Source organism: Triticum urartu, chromosome 7A (genome assembly GCF_056163025.1).
Source record: "Triticum urartu cultivar PI428250 chromosome 7A, HENAU_Tu73, whole genome shotgun sequence".
Lineage (NCBI taxonomy): Eukaryota > Viridiplantae > Streptophyta > Magnoliopsida > Poales > Poaceae > Triticum > Triticum urartu.
In genome coordinates, this window is record NC_141879.1 from 700,860,388 (window position 1) to 700,873,842 (window position 13,455).

Here is a 13,455-nt window from a genome sequence, read left to right on the forward strand (position 1 = left end):
CAGAACTAGTTTCTCTTTGGAATTATAACTTGTGTTAACTGAGAAAAATTGTGGTCTTTCCAAAAAAAAAATTGCTTCATATTTGGCGCTTCATGTGCCATTGTAAAGCTCTCTGTACATCTCTTTGTACTGAAAAAATCACAGCAATATCACCTGTGGAAAAAAAACTGTGCATGTTTTCAGCGCAGACTAACACAAAGTCATCCAACCCAACCCATTTTTGTGCTCTGTTGCGGCCTCATTAGAGCCAGGAGCTGAACGGGGCTGCCTCCAGCCAGCCCAACAGGCCTAGCGCTGGGAAAAGCCAAGACAGCAGCAGAACGCTTTCTGCTCGCCGGGCGAAGCGTGAAGCTGGCTGGAGATGCTAGATTTCCATATTTCGTGAAGTTTGGAGAGGTTCAGAACATTGCCCTAGGATGGTGTGAAGGGTAGAAATAGAATACACAATTCGATTTTGAAGTGGCAAAGTGGCGGTGAAGAGAGAGGGTGGGAAATGGAGGAGATAGAAATGGCGGGAAATTTTGGCGGGAGGGAGTGAGTGAGAAGAGAGTGGAAAGAAAGATATTACAACAAAAAATTAAAAATAAATTTTGTATTACAAAATGGAGAAAAGAAAAGAATCAGTCAAAAGTATAAGTCGAGTGTTATATATCGGGTATTCGGCTTACCTTCAATTGGTTTAAAAACTGAAAACGAAATAAGTAAGCTGAGTATGCCATTGCCAGACACACTGCTTACAACGCCCTGCGTCATGGAGCCGTCAATTGTGGGGAGGAAGGCCACTACTTTGCCGCAAAATTTGTCCAAATGTTCTGTGATTTGGGAGGGGAAAAAAGAGAAATGTTTACGCACGGATTGCGAAGCACAAAATGAATTGTTAGATAAGGCGGTGGGGTGCTCTCAGATTTACATGTTAGTGCTGTCAATGCATGTTGGATGCTACAAGAAAATTAATTAAGCCTTACAAATCTAGATTAATCAATTAGTTAGATCCTTGGATTGCTGTAGCAACGCAGTCGAGGACAAGTCGGAAGAAAGTTTGGTGGCGCCGGTGTTGACCGAAGAAGAGCGAACACAACCGGAGCTGGAGGTGGAGCTGTCAATGGAGAAAGCCTCATCCGGGCCGGAGGACGACATGGGGTCCGGCACGGTCCTGTACATGTGCTGCGGGAGCGCCGGCAGCCTCGCCTCGACAGACTTCAGGACGTGCATGGTCTGGGCAATAGACGGACGCTCGCTCCGATCCGGGTGTGCACACCAGAGCCCGACGATGAGCACGCGGACCATCCACCCCTCGTTGGCCTCGTCACCCCTCAGCCGCTCATCCGCCGCGTCGAGGATCGCGTTCTTGCCATATAGGCTCCACACCCACCTGACCAACGTGAAGGATTTCCCAGCGGTCTCCATCACCGGACGCCGGCCGGAGACGATCTCCAGGAGGACGACACCGAAGCTGTACACGTCCGACTCGGTGCATGGCCGACGCGTGTTGACGAACTCAGGATCGATGTACCCGACTGTGCCGAGCACGGCCTTGGTGGTCTGCATCAACCCCGTGTCGTGGTCGACGAGCCGGGCCAACCCGAAGTCCCCGAGCTTGGTGCTCATCGATGAGTCGAGCATAATGTTGCTAGGCTTGATGTCGCCATGCACGACGCACTGCTCCCACTCTCCGTGGAGGTAGTGCAATGCGGATCCCAAGCCAAGGATGATCTTGTACCTCTGTGGCCATGTGAGACATTTTTCCTTGCTGTAGAGATGCCTGTCTAGGCTGCCCTCCGCCACGAGCTCATAGACGAGCAGGAGACCCTTGTGGCTGTCGCACCAACCCAGCAGCTGCACAAGGTTACGATGCTTCAATCTGCTGATGATCCTCACCTCAGCCTCGAACTCCTTTCTCCCCTGCGCCGACGACTCGGCCGACAACATCTTTACCGCCACCGCACGGCGGTCGGCGGCTGCGGGTGTAAGCGTGAGGTGACCCCGGTAAACGCTCCCGAAGCCGCCTCGCCCGAGCTTCTCCTCCTCCGCGAAGTGTCTCGTTGCGGCAACCAGCTCGTGGTAGGTGTACCGCCTGGGGCCGCCGGCAGCCACACCTCTCTCGAGGTCAGCTCTGTCGGCGTACCGTTCTTGCCTGTCCTCATTTGCCTTCATTTTCTTGTGTCGCCGCCATAGCAACACGGCCACACATACCACCAAAGAAAGCAATGGGACTAGTACGGATGACAGGATCACTACTAACTTTTTGTGGTTGTTCCTGGTCGGAAGAGGAGGTAGAGTGGAACTGAATGACCATGAGAGTATCCGGTGCAGCTCGGAGGCGTTGCCGGTGGCCGCCGAGAAGCCAACGGCGACCTCCTCCGGTAGCTGTTTGCTCAGATCGACGGTCGCATTGACCTGGAACAGGGCATCGTCGATGTGGAGATCAACGGCCAGCATCTTGGACACGTTGTGGTACGTGACAGTTGCCCTCATGACATAGGACGACGTGAGGTTCTGCGTGGTCGTGATGGGGGTGGACTCCGTGGAAACCATGGAGTTGACGTCGATGCCGACATGGTTCTTGCTGATGCCGCCATAGTAGGAGTTGCCGAGAGTGTCGAACTCGACGGCCACCATCCGGGTGGTCCCCGTCCCATTGGTGAAGGCCGGGAGGAGGCCGAGGCCGCCGCCGCCGCTCTGGGGCGGGATCTCCGACGGGAAGTGGCCGAGGAAGAAGGCCATCCCTTCGCCGGAGCTGTCCTTCACCGGAGTGATCTGGAAGGAGAAGTTGGTGGTGAAGCTAGCCATCTCGCCGGTGTCGCCGTTCCACAGGGGCACCTTGTACGCGTACGACGCCCGACCGACGCTGCTCAGGAGGTTCTTGGTCAGCTCGAGCCTTGGCGGGCTGATGGATGCGTCGCCGTCCAAGTCGATCCATGAGCCGGCGCCGGCGTCGGAGAAGTTGAGGCTGAAGTCGAGCGAGAAGGCCCAGCGCGGCGCGTAGTAGAGGTGTAGCAGCAGCACCAGGACTAGGGTGGTGGTCGGACGACGGCGGGAGCCCATCGCTTGGGTACAAACAGTGGTTGGGAAGGAGGAACCTTGAGCATTACATGAAAGTGGGGATGAAATTGTATAGCTCGTCGACATTTCAAACCGGCGACCGGACGACCAAAGTGGGGTGTGGCCAGGGTTCTCTTCTCCGTATCTTGGACCTATGAATGTCACGGAATTGGTCTCCACGACGAAGCGGATCGAGCCAACGGTGTCGTTGTTGTTGAAATTTTCTATTCAAGATGCGGCACACGTACGGCTCCTCCGACTGAGCTCTCCAAATAATGGCTACACATGACGGAGTCGCCGGCATCCGGAGCTTAACGGTCGTCCACACAAACCGGTTGTGTACAGCTTCCGGCGAAAATGACTTCACTGGATTCTCGCGGCCGTTGTGGAGTCAAGAAGGGGTTAGCGTGGCCAGGGAGGCCACCTCGCCGGAGTTTCTGACCTCGTGTGGCGGTGGAGCCGAGAAGGCGACACCGGTCAGACCGCTTCTTGTGGAGCGCCGTACTGCATTCGCGCCGGGGGTCGTTCTTGCCGCCTGCTCTGCGGCGATCCGGAGCACGCAGTTCGCCGAGTCGAGAGTTGAGACTAGCTCATACTTTGCGCGCTGACATGGCGAACCAGGAAAAATATTGTAGGGAAACCAACATTCAATGAAAATCGATAAAAACCACGAGAAAAATGATGTTTTGAAGTTTCAAAAGAATATGGGATGTTAAGAGGGTGATGTTTTATTGTCATGCAAAATTCTAAGTTCAAACATGTTATGGGATGTGGGCTATGAAAGAGATAAAATCAGCATTGAATAGTGTAGTACATTGATATCACTATTTATTGCTGAATTTTGTCTTCTTCATAGTTCGCATCCTGTAATGTGTTTTTACTTGAAATTACGCATGACAATAGAACATTATCCTCTTAACGTACTACATTTTTTCAGATTTTTCGGTACTTTCAAACATGGTTTCCACAAAGTTTTTTTAAAATGTTGGTTTTCGTATAATATTCTCCCCATTGAACCATGAGGCGGTTGCTTGGTTCGTCGGCCGGAAGGGGTTCGGATTGTTCGACCCGCCGGTGGTGGTGTGTCGTTATCAACGTAAAAGGTTGTGGCATAGAGGCGGGTTGCTCGAGCTGGTGTTTTCGCGGATTGTTCAGCTGGAGGATAGCTCGAACCCAAAGGACGTCAAGTATCTGCTCCTGAGCTCAAATGCTCCTTGATGGACAGTAAAATTGAAAAAAAAAATTCTAAAAGAACCGTAAACTAATAAAAAATATTTTTATGCTTGCAAAATTTCAGTACGAAATGACATTCGTGAAAGTCGTGGTAAAAAAACAAAAATGATATTTCAAAAATGGTAGTTTTGAAAATATTTTGGAGTGCTGATTTTATTTTCATGACTTCCATCAATGTCATTTTGTGCTAAAGTTTGTTAAGCATACAAAACATTTTGTCAAAGGTTACCATAAAATAATTGTGATTTTTTTACTATTTTTTGGATTTTACCATTCATCAGATTGCATTTTAGCTCGGGATTAGGATAGGACTTTTGGACCGCAAATAATATGTATCACCAATGGTCAGGTCATTTCCAAGGGACCTCCTATGTGTCGCTGGCCCAATACTGTGCAAAGTGTGGTGGTCAAGAAATAAAATTTGGTAGTGATCAAGAAAAAGTACTGTAATGACCGAAAAGTTACTGTAGCGATCATGTTTATATTTTATTTTCTAACATTCTTATTTGTTAAAATATACTATTTGAAACACGAAAAACACTAAAATTCTTGAACAATTTTTCGGAAACACGAACAATTTTTAAAACATGAAACATTTTTGAATTTGCAAACAGTTTTTTCAAAATCTTAAAATATTTTTCCAAAAGCATGATAAAAAATAGAACACATGTTTTTTAAATGAGTACATTTGTGAACATTTTTTGAAAACATGAACATAATTTGAAATTTGTTCAAATGTTTAAAAAGAGTGCTTCCCTAAATAAAATTGGTCAGACAATTTGTCACAATGTAATTCCCTTAAGGCAATTTGTCACAACGTGCTTCCCCCTAAAGAAAATTGTCACAACATGCGACAAATAGGAAAACGGCATTTCCTTTTCGGTGTTGATACGCGGACGCTCCTATTGGGCGCTTCAGGTGCCTGAACACATGGCATGGAAAAACCGCAAAAAAAGTAGCACACTCCCGGTTTCAAACTCACGCAGTTCCATTCGCGTATGAGTTCCGCTAACCACCGGAGCTACTTGCATTTTGTGATATGTAACAGGTGCCAATTACATAATAATAATTTGCCGGGCTATTTATTGCACAGAACTATCTACTGTATCACTTATTTTTCTTTGAATTATTCGGAAAAAATCATGAATTTCAAAATTTTCATTGATTTTGAAATAAGTTCATCATTTTTGAAGAATAGTTCACAAAATTTAAAAAATTCGTTGATATTTGAAAAAAAATCATCAATTATGAAAACAAGTTCATAGCATTTGAAAAAATGTTTGTGGATTTTGACTAAAAAATCATCAATTTTGAAAAAAAATCATAACAGTTGACAAAATGTTCCTAAATTTTTACAATAAAATCATCAAATTTGGAAAAAGTTAATCTGATATGAAAAAGGTCATCAAAACTGAAATAAAAGTTCATGGAATTTCAAGAAAAGTATATGTACTTGAAAAAAGTTCATCTAATTTTTAAGAAAATCACCTAATTTGAAAAAAAATTCATCGATTTGTAGAAAAATTTTACGAATTTGAAAAAAAATCATCAAACCCGGAGGAAGAAAAAAGGGGGAAAAGGAGAAAATAGAAAAAGAAAAATGGAAAAAGATGTTCATTATCTAGTTCTGCAAGATGGCCTGGTGGTTACTGCAACATAGCCTGATGTGGAGGTTGCTGGTTCGACACCCCGCCGTATCACCTTTTTTGTAGTTTAAAAAACAGAAAGAAAAAAGGGGTGATGTGTCGACCCATCATGGAGGTGATGTGTGCGGCTATTTGCGAAATGTATACTATAGGTGCCTGAAGCGCAAACCCCGAGAGCAACTAATCAAAAAGCGCTCCTTCTGAAGCCTCCCCATTGGTCACTAGGGTGGGCTAAGAGCGCGCGAAATGGCGGGCTCTCAGCCGCTGCCATGTGTTGCGCTATGGGCGCTCCTTTCGGATTTTATTTTTTTACACACATTTTTTGCTTATAGAAGTTTTTTTTGGGGTTTTCAATTTTCCTCCAGCTTTTCTTAGGTTTTGGACCCCAACGCAAAAAATGGGTTTTATTTTTTTCTTCCACGAGAGGTACGGATTTACTTCTCGTGGATGTACGGATTTGCTTTCGCGAGAGACACTCACAAAGGGGAAAATTATGTTTTTTTTCCTGCAACGAGAGGCACGGATTTACTTCTAGTAGAGTCATGGATTTGTTTGTGTGCCTCTCGAAACGAAAAAGAACACGTTTTTGTTGTTTTTTCTTTTGTAAGAGGCACGGATTTACTTCTCATGGCGGCACGGGTTTAATGTGTGCCTCTCACAAAAAGGAAAAAAAACACATTTTTTTCGACCACGGGAGGCATGGATTTATTTCTCATGGAGGCACGGATTTGTTTTCGCGAGGGTCATGGTCGTGCCTCTCGGAAAGGGAAAAACGTGCTCCTGGTTCGGGTTTTTTTCTGTTTTTTTTTTGTGAAAATAGTTCATTGAAACCTATCAGCATGGGATATAGTTTTGAAGATCTCGATATGAGGATTCCAACGATGAAAAAAATTCAAGATTTGGATACACTGTTTAAGAGATAAAACATATTGAATAGATGAATCTGCAAAAGAAGGAAAAAGTCATAGGTTGCGATAAGTGTCGCACTTTACTTGGAGAGGTGGGATTGATGTTTGCATAGAGTGTTGCTTAACTAGTGATTTCAGTAAACGCCTTGATACGCCATAGTGACTTAGCGGTACGAAGTGTTTACACTATAGTCATATCGGTTGGCCCATATACCCTCCCCCGATCTTTTTCGCAAGTCTTAGGGAAGACACATCGTCTATTTCTCGCATTAAGCGAGACCGGACGGATCTCTCATGTCGAAGCTACAGTAACAGCCAGCACAATAGCGGACACTTAAAAGGAATAGGACGAGAAAGGCCTAGTTGACCGTGAGGGCAGCTAGCCACTGCGCTAGACCCCCGTTCGTGACTAAATAGTAGGTCGGACCTTCTTAAGTCGAAACGAGCTATTTCCATTGTTTTTTTTTTCAGGTTTTTTTGTTTTGTTTTTTTCTCTCTTTTCATTGTTTTTATTTCTTTTTATTTTATTTGGTTTCCTTTATTACTTTTGTTTTCCTTTCTTTCTTCTCCATTTTTCTTTTTCTTTTTTTTTTCCTTATGTTTGTTTTCGTTTTCACTCTACATTTCCGTATATGTCAAAAAATAATAATAAGTGATCAACATTTTTTGTATGCATGTTCAACATTGTTCGAATGCTTATTCTACATTTTTTAAATACTTGTTCAACATTTCAATACTGATTCAACATTTCCAACTACTTGTTCAAAAAAATTGAAATACTTGTGCAATATTTTTTACATTTATTCAACATATTTCAAATACTTGTTAATATTTTTGTCATTATTTATTCAACAATTTTTAAATACTTTTTCAATATTTTTAATACTTATTCAACATTTTTAAATACTTGTTCAACATTTTTTAATACTCGCTCAACATTTTTAAATACTTGTTCGACATTTTTCAAATATGTTTTTGAAGAGTGTTTTTTGTAATATATAATATTTAAAAGTATAAAGAAAAGTACAAAATTAAAGCAAAAAACGAGAAGAGAACAGAAAAAAACAAGGAATAATAGGTCGCGGCTTCTCGCACGGGTGGGCCAGCCCATCTGGGGCACGCGAGGATTGTTGCTCGCTCGGCTGCATTTCTCTCGATCGCTCGGCATCGCCAGCACGTAATGTACATTTTTTTTTCTAAAAAACATAACGAACAAGTTAAGGCCAGACAAATTGTGCTTTTCATAGATGGTTTTCTTTTATATTCAAAATTTATGTACAAGTTTGTGTCTTAAAAAATAGTTCATGAATTTGACAAAAAAATCATGGATAGAAAAATACTCGTGAATTAGCAAAGGTTCAGAAATTTGGAGAAATATCACAAATTCAAAAAAAATCATGAGTTCAAAAAAATCACGAACTTGAGAAACTTCACGAGTTCAAAAAAAACTTCACAGATTTTAAAAAGTATGCAGGACTTAAAAAAAGTTCACAGAATTATAAAAAGGTCAAAACTTGAAAATTTCACAAGTTCAAAAAAGCTGCACATTTGAAAAACATTCGTGTATTTGAGACTATTTATGAGTTTGAGAACTTCACAGCTTTTTGGTTGGCCTCCATTGACCGAAAAGTGTGCATTGCCGCAAATGTGCGGACCGATAATGACGAAAAAAATGGGCCAAAGTTTGGGGTGGGATTGCACGCTGGTATGTTAAAAGTATTGTAACCGCAGTTGAGGGCGCAGAATAGGGCGCCTACTATATTTGATCAATATATATACTATTTGGTTAGGTGTAATATATATTTGAGTATCATTCAATTGACCTCGAGTATATGTGATTAATTATTCATTGCAAATATTTAATTTGCAAATTAATTTTGTTCTGACCTTTTGGTTTTTGTCACTCCTATCACTTTTGACAAGGCTTGAGTAGTAATAGTAAAATGTCAAGAGTTAGAGTGGCAAAAGTAAAATGCTCAAAAACCCCAAAACTTAATTTTTGAACTATGAGTACACATATATTGTAATAGTAATGATGGAAATAAATGCCCAACTCGTAAACATATAAGGCTTAGACCCCCTGTCACGTCTGATCTATATAACACTAGTAGATTTGTACATACGTGTATGTAGTTAACTCAGACTTCTCCCCGTGGTGAAAATCCATGATCTGGCCTCGGTGGTTGGCTTCAGTAACGACGACACTCATGCGCCGTTACCTTCCTACAGGCGTCCTTGTTGGAGCATCTATCCTTCTTTTTTGTGAAAGGAGGAGCATCTATCCTATTACCTTGATGTTGTCATCATTGATTGTTTTGTTGTTCTTTGTTGCAGTTGTTACGTTGATCGTTTTTCTTTATTTTATATTGTAATAATTTGGATGTGTGTATCCTCGATTTATCAAGTAACTCTTCAATTTTGTTTGTGCGGAGATCGGGTATAATTAATATCCTCTTGATATTAATATATATTTCCTTCATCGAAAAACAAACTGCAATTATTTTAAGCTCGGTTTTGGGACTCGTTATATAAATGAGTTGCAAGTTTCCAAATTGAATGCAAAGTTCTGGAGCTTGGACGAATAGAAAGTGACTGCAGCTGCCGAAATGAAACACAGATACACTGAATATACCGTTACTTACATGGAGAAATTCGCTAGTCCGGATTTAATCGCTTGCGCACACAGATTATTCGGAAAGAAAAGAACCACCTGGGTTGTGGTTGTGCACATAAAGCGCAAAGGCCGCCCTTAGCTCAGTGCCGGCACAGATTCTTGTACGTGCAGTCCCTGGTGTAGGACTGCCCCGGCGCCCCGCACTGGCCCGGGCACGCCGGCCTATCCGGGATGTAGCTGATGTGCTGGGCGGCGGCGAGCTGCGCGACGACCACGAGCAGGAGGAGGACGCCGGCCAGGAACGCCGAAGCCGCCGGGAATAGCTTGCTCGCCCCCATTATTAGCTCTCCTTGTCGTGCTGTGTATGATCTTGTGTGCTGGTGCGGTGGCTTATAAGGCCGAGGAGGCAGACATCGTGGAACCAATGCTTGCCATGGCTGTTGCGTCGTCGTCGACCGGCGGCATCATCAACCTGCAAATAATGCAACGGAACGGCTGTACGTACGACATATAGTGCTCAGATTATTGCAGGATGGCCTCGGTGCGGGGCATGGCGCGGCCAATGCTCGGCGCTTCCGGTCACGGGCGTCTGTCCGTGTGTACCTACCGCCAGGCGTGAAAACCGTTTCGTCGATCCAAGACGGGAGTGTGGACTGAGACTGAACTATTTTATTTTATTTTGAATTTTTATTAGTTTTGCTGATCACATTTCGTATGCAAGATGTATACAAGCGGTGCTGCGAAGCTTCCAAGACCGGTTCATGAAAACCTACCATCGGTTTTGGCCAGTTTTGTGAAGGTTCCACATGTTTTTTTCTGTTTTTATTTATATGTTTTTCTTTTTCAAAATATCTGACAAATTCTTTTATACACATTGAACATTTTTCATATACAGGTTGAATATATTTTCGATACACATTGAATATTTTTTATGGGAACACATTGAATATTTTTGAAATACATGTTGAACATTTTTATCTTAATCCGTGTTGAACATTTATAAAAAGCACATTGAAGATTATTTTCAATACAGAGTGAACAGTTTTAAACAGACATTAATTCTTTTAAAAACCATGCAAATAAATTTACAAGTCATGAACACATTTTCACTTTTCTATTGAGTGTTTTCTTTTTACTATTTTCTAACTTTTTTGTGGGAAAACTTTCGCTCTATTCATTTTCAATCATGGTGGTACAACGAACACTAGAAAATAACAAAAATTACATCCAAATCTGTAAACCAGCTAGCAGCGATTACAAGCACTGAAGCAAGCCGAACGCGCCGCTGTCATCGCCCCTCCCTCGCCGGAGCCGGGCAAAACTTATTGTATAAACAGTCAGGAAGTCGCCGTGCTAACGCCCCATAGGACCAGCGCAACTGAATCGGCTGCCAATGAAGAGTAGCGTAGATCAAAAGAATGCAACCTGAAAACACAAGAACACAGACGAGTGACGAACAGATCTGAGTAAATCCATCAAAGACATATCTACCGGAGACACACACCCACACGCCCACTGACAGTGCTAGAAGCACCACCGGAACGGGGCCTAGGCGGGGAAAACCTTATACCATCTTCAGGGAGTCGCCGTCGTCTCGTCTTCCGGAGCAGGATACAAACCCTAACAAAACTCTAAGAAAGATCTAAAAACGGAGCCCTCCCACCGGCAAGGGCCGGGATCCACTACGCTCCCATGGCCCTAATGATTCTTTTCTCTTTTCTTTCCTTTTTATTTTACTTTCAATTTCTATTTACTCTTTGTTTCTTTTTTCCATTTCTTACTTTTTGTTCATCATTTTTAACAAAAATGTCCAGAATGATTTCCAACAATGATTATTGTGTATTTAAAAAGGGCTCCTGTCGCATTTTGAAGAAAAAATGAGTTGTATTTAAAAAATAGTCAAAGTGTATCTAAACGTTGTTCTTCATGTATTTATAGAAGGTTGATCCAATAGTATTCATCGTGTATTAATAAAGCAGTCAAGCTTGTTTGAAAATCGCTCATCATGGATTGAAAATTGTCCGCCGTGTATTTATGAACTGTTTACTGAGATTCTAAATGTTAATCATTTATTAAAAAAATATTCATCTTGTATTTCAAAAAAAGGCATTGTGTATTTCATAGATATGTGATTCTTTAGAAAAATATACAGGAAGATTTATATCCCTATTTTAAATAGATGATGCACTTCTTTAAAATAGAGAATGACCAGTTCTTTTTATACAAAAAAAATTACTAATACTTTATGAACATTCTAAATATACAGTAAATGTGTGTTTCTTGTTTAAATGCACACTGACAAAAATTGAAAATACAGGTTTGGGATTTTTTTCAGCTTGAACATTTTGTCAATAATGATGAAATTTTACCAATATATATTTGACATTTTTTAAACACAAAATAAACATTTTTTAAAATATATGGTGAACATCTTTTTAACCACACATTGAACATTTTAAAAATACATGTGTAACATTTTTTAAATACATGACGAGTATTGTATAAATATGTTGAACATATTTTAAATATGTAGTAAACATTTTACAAATACACAGTAATAAAATTAAATATATGTTGAACATCCTTTAATCACACTTTGAACATTTCAGATATACATTTATAACATTTCTTAAATACATGGTGAATATTTTATAAATATGTTGAACATATTTTAAATACATAGTAAAAAATACAGTAAATATTTTTAACACATGATGAACTTTTCTAAAATGTATGTTATATTTTACCTAAATGAATAGACAAAATAATAAATAAATAAAACGTGAAAAACAAAAAAGAAACAGATAGAATTTTAAGAACTACATGTGTTAAGGTGAGACTATCGGCCCGATGTTGACTAGAGCTCTGATAGGACGCCTGCGAGCATCAAATTGTTGAGCCTTAGCACAGGGCTCAGCCCAACTGGGGCGCCACAACACTGTACTATCCGGTTCACTGTGGCGAAGGGTTTTTGGTCAGTTTTCTTTCAAGAAATATTTTAATAGATTATTAACTGAAATATTAAAACAGTGGACTTTTATTATACGCTGATTTTTTTTAAATACGTATTGAATATTTTTGTAATTAACATTGAACATGTTCTTAATATAAGATGAATCTTTTCTAATGCAAGATGAATCTTTTGTAATATGCAGTGACCATATTCTAAATACAGTGATTTTTCTGTGAAAATACGTTGAGCAATTTTTATATACACATTGAACATTTTCCTAATATAACATGAATATTTTTATAATGCACGATGAAGTTTTATATAATAGACGGTAAAATATTTCTTAATACACGATGAACATTTATCTAAAACACGATGTGCTTTTTCGTATAATACAAAAAAGAAAGAAGTAAAAAACAGAAGGAAAAACTCAGGAAAACATAAATAAGAGAATGAAAGAAGAGTGAAATAAAAAAACCTGAAATTAGAAAAAGGAAGATAAAAACTAAAAGAAAAACTTTCTTTTGAGGGGCACTAAAAGAAAAACTATTACCAAAAGAAACAAACGGACGCGAAGACGGGAACTGGGCTAACCCATGATGTCGCGTTGTGGGCGTCGCCCCAACTATTTGCCACCTACAGGCGGCATAAAGGATTGGCCATTGTTGACTATCACGTCATGAGTAGGACTGGCCATTGTTGGGACTTGGGACCAGTCAATGTGGAGTGTGTAGGCGAGTGAGACTAGTAACGCACAATATCAACTCAAAGGGGGCAAAAGAAGTAACGCGCTATAGATGAGTAAGCTGGATTGCCTCAAGAAAAACAAAGATGGGTAAGCTGGATCATGTGTGCCGCCCACTATCGGCTAAGAGCATTTCCAAGATGGTATGACGTATTTTACTTACATCACCAAAAAATGGTTGGAGTAGAATATATATCACCAAAGATGTCGAACTTCAGCAAATGATGTAAAATAAGGCAGCCGCACGACAGCCGCTCCAATAGATGATGTAAAAAATAGGCCATAACAACACAATAGCAACCAACAGCAACACT

General features: G+C 41.1%; 1 pseudogene; it reads right to left on the minus strand.

Annotated features, from left to right (window-relative positions):
• Positions 1-890: 890 nt before the first annotated feature.
• On the minus strand, positions 891-3,278 carry LOC125524357 (L-type lectin-domain containing receptor kinase IX.1 pseudogene; annotated as a pseudogene).
• Between the last annotated feature and the right edge of the window lie 10,177 nt (positions 3,279-13,455).